Raw genomic sequence first — 4,338 nt, forward strand, 5'->3', positions numbered from 1 at the left:
TTAAAGAAAAATGAGGTCATTTAAAAATATGATTTACTGCATTATGTCTGAAGTATTTGGCATAAGCGTCCCTTTTTTTTTTTTTTTTTGGTTTTTTGAGACAGGGTTTCTCTGTGTAGCTTTGCGCCTCTCCTGGAACTCACTTGATAGCCCAGGCTGGCCTCAAACTCACAGAGATCCGCCTGGCTCTGCCTCCCGAGTGCTGGGATTAAAGGTGTGCGCCACCACCGCCCGGCAAGCGTCCCTTTTGATCTTATTACTTTGCTGTGCAGTTTTTGAGACAGTGCCTTAGTCACTCTTCTTCCACTGGGAGAGGACACTCCTTAGGGTGAAAGGACTTATTTTGGCTCATAGTTTGAAGGGCCAGTCCTTCGTGGTGGGGAACACATGACAGACTTCTCAGTGGCTGGAGCGTGTCGCTAGGACTCTACACATCCTACCATCCCAGGAAGCCGAGAGGGAGAATACTGACACCCATCCAGCCTCTTTCCTCTTGTTTATTTTGGACCCTGTGTTGGTGGCACCTGTATTCACGGTGAGGCTTTCGTTCCTGGTTAACTTTTTCTAGAAAAGGGAGGCCTCCTGGATGCACCTGGAGGTGTGCCTTCTAGGTGATTCTAGAGCTGGTCAAGTTGACAGGGAAGATGAACCATCACACAGCATCTCGTAGCATTGCCCAGGCTGGCCTCAAACCTGCAATCCTCCTGCCCCAGCCTCCTGCTTGCTGGGATCACAGTCTTACCCCACAGTACCTGGTTAAAATGGACCATCTTCCAGTTTTTCTATTGGTTTGCCTTCCCTGAGATAAGGTGATCACTTCCCACCTCAATTTTGTTTATTTTGGTAAATACAAAATATTAAAAAAAATTATTTAGCCTCTGTAAGCCACTTCTTTTAGTGGTCACCTGATTTCAGCAAGTGTCCCTGGCTGCCTGAGGTCTGCCATGTGAGCACTTGCACTGGCCTCTGGGCAAACAAAGCCCACACTGTCCTTCACTCTACCCCTGGGGCTGGTTTTTTCTGGGTCCAGTTCTCTGTATTTGAAAACATTACAGGTATTATTAAAAATGTTTATAGTCTGTATTCATTTATGTTTAACCATGTAATTTTTTATTGCTTTTTCTCACCTTTAAAAGTGATTTTTATATTCCCAGCTTGTGCCTTGTGTCTCTTTCTCCTCCTGAGACTAACTTTTTCGACCTTATCTTAGTGCAGTGTAGTAGCATACTGAGAACTCTCTGCAATAGTTTTCTTTCAGTACAAATCTTTTTTTTTTTTTTGGTTTTTCGAGATAGGGTTTCTCTGTGTAGCTTTGTGCCTTTTCCTGGAACTCACTGTAGATGTAACAGTCTTATTAAATAAGAAACACAGAGCCAAATGCCGAATTAAAAGCCCAAGAGGTCAGAGTAGTAGCTACGAGCTGAAACTAAAAACCCTTTCTTACCCTTCACTGCCGCTGCTGTCCTTTCCCTCAGAAAGAGACCTACTTCCTGTGTATCTGTCTTTTTACTGACTTTCTGTTCTGCCTTCTCATTGGTTGTAAACCCAACCATATGACCTCCTCGTCACTGCCTGTCTATATAGACCTCTAGGTCTCTATGGTTGGTATTAAAATTAAAGGCGTGTGTCTCCATGCTGGCTGTATCCTTGAACACATAGAGATCTACCTGTAATGTGATCGGGATTAAAGGTGTGCGCCACCACTGCCCGGCTTCTGCTATGGCTTGCTATTAGCTCTGACCCCCAGGCAACTTTATTTATTAACATACAAATAAAGTCACATTTCAGCACAAATAAAATATCACCATAACTCATTCTGTAGCCCAGGCTGGCCTTGAACTCACAGAGATCCACCTGCCTCTGCCTCCTGAGTGCTGGAATTAAAGGCATGCGCCACCACCGCCCAGCTCAGTACAAATCTTATGGTGACATTTTCAGTATTTGCTTACTGTCTCAATTTTTTTTGAAAGATACTTTTGTTAAGTATAGAATTCCTTTTTCCTGTTTTTTCCTTTTTTTCTGTAGCTGTATCAGGGATTCCAGAGGAAAAGAACTGATAAAATGGATATATAATATATATTAATATATTGTGTATAACATATATAATTCCATATATAATTCTATTAAATCCCTTGTAATACATATATTAATATATTGTATATACAATATAATCATTAACATAATAATAGATATAATTATATGTATACACTATATATATAAAACAAGAGGATTTATAAGAGTTGCATAGGGTCTGTGGTCTTACTAGCCCAACAATGGCTGTAGCCTCTTGATGGAGAGGCCGAGAATCTGGTAGTTGTTCATTCCATGAGGCTGGATCTCTTAGCTGGTCCTTGATCTGTATTGGAATCCTGAAGAAGTAGGTTCTAATACCAGTGAAGGAATGCCTAGATGAACTTTCTAGTGAGTGAAGCGGGAGGAAAGTAAAAGCTTCCTTCTTCCATATCCTTTTATGTGGGCTGCCACCAGTGAATGTGGCCCAGATTAGGGTTGCTCTTCCCACCTCAAAGGATCTAATCAATAAAATCCCCCAGGAGCATGTCCAGCTGCTTGAGTTTTAGTTGATTTCAGATGCAGTCAAGTCTTCAGCCAAGATTAGCCATTAGAGCAGGCCAGGCTGGCTTTGAACTCACATCGATCCAGCTACCTTAGCCTCATGAGTGCTTTAACTTTTGGCTCTTCTTCAATCTGAACATTTTAAATTGGTTTATATTCTGTTCCATAATCTTGCCCTTGTTTATCTTTAATTGGTTGGGATTTATGACAATTGAGATCTTTATTTCATTGATAAAGTACTACAATTTTATGTGACTTTTAAATTACATTTATTTATCTGGGAATGGTGACACACACCTTTAATCACAGTATTTGAGAGGCAGAGGCAGGCAAATCACTGTGAATTCAAGGCCAGCCTGGTCTACATGGTGAGTTCTAGGACAGCTGAGGTTACATAAAGAGACCCTGACTAAAAACAACAACAACAACAAAAAACAAAAACCCTGCATTTATTTGTTTGTTTGTGTATGTGGCGGGGGGGGGGGGCGGTAGGCACGTGTATGCTACAGTGTGCAAGTGGAGTTGGCTTTCTCTGTCTACCGTATGTGTCCCCGGGCTACATTCAAATCATCAGGCTTGAAGACAATCACCGTCATCCACTGAGCCACCTCACTGACCCCTTTATGTGACTTTTAAAAATAGCTTCCAGTTCTCAGATGAAATTATCCATCTTGTCATCTCTTAGCTTCAGTTTTTAATGGCACACACTGAAAAGTTTACATCTACTGATTCCAACTGTCATTTTGTAAATCTCTGTCTCTGTCTCTTTCTCTCTGTCTGTCTGTCTCTCTCTCTCTGCATTTCAATCATTTGGTCTTTTGTATTTCTGATCATTTTTGATTAAATGATGGTGACTTTTTAGTAAACAAGATGAAGAGATTAGCAAAGGTCTTTTGCTTTGGGGAGAAATGGTTGAGACTAACTAGGTTCTAGTCTTACGTTTCTACATGAACTGGTCTATTTCACATGGGTTCCAGATCTTCAGGGATTTTAGCTGAAAATCTATATGTATGTGTGTGTATGTATGTATGTATGTATGTATGTGTATATGTAAGTGCATATGAATGTGTATATGTGTGTATATGTTATATTTATGTGTGTATGTATGTATATTGTATGTACGTGTATATGTATATGTGTGTATGTGCATGTATATGTATGTGTGTATATGTAGGTATGTGTATATATGTGTGTATGTATAGATATATGTATGTTTGTGTATGTATGCATGTTTGTATGTGTGCATGTGTGTGTGTGTGTGTGTGTGTGTGTGTGTGTGTATGTTTGTGTATGTATTTAAAGTTGAAACCCCTCCATGGTAATCATCGTTTATGTCACCCCACTCTGTGAGTATGGGAAGTTCTGCTCAGCTTTGAGGCCTTGTGAACTCTGCTTAGGGTCTGGCAGAGGTTGTGGCAGAGCGTCCCTCCGACATGTCCAACAGCTTTGTCCAGTGCTGTGAGCAGGTGGTTGGTCAAGTTTCGGCTACTTTGCCATAATCAGACGAGATCGGGCGCGTTCAGGGTGGTATGGCCGTAGACAACTTTGCCATAATCAGATAAATTGGGCTTCTGTGGCTTCCATGGATCTCTTTATTGTTATTTGAAAATCCTTCAAAATTATGCTGTGCTCAGGCTGAGGGTCCTTTAACAGCCGCAGGATGGGAGCCTCTTTGCAAGCCTTCTGTGGAGGACCTTCTAAATTAAGAAACAAGTTTCTTTGATGTTCAGAGTGCCCACTGTCTGTTGCAGGAAGCCAGTCAAA

This window comes from Peromyscus eremicus, chromosome 2, assembly GCF_949786415.1.
Source record: "Peromyscus eremicus chromosome 2, PerEre_H2_v1, whole genome shotgun sequence".
Classification (NCBI taxonomy): Eukaryota; Metazoa; Chordata; class Mammalia; order Rodentia; family Cricetidae; genus Peromyscus; species Peromyscus eremicus.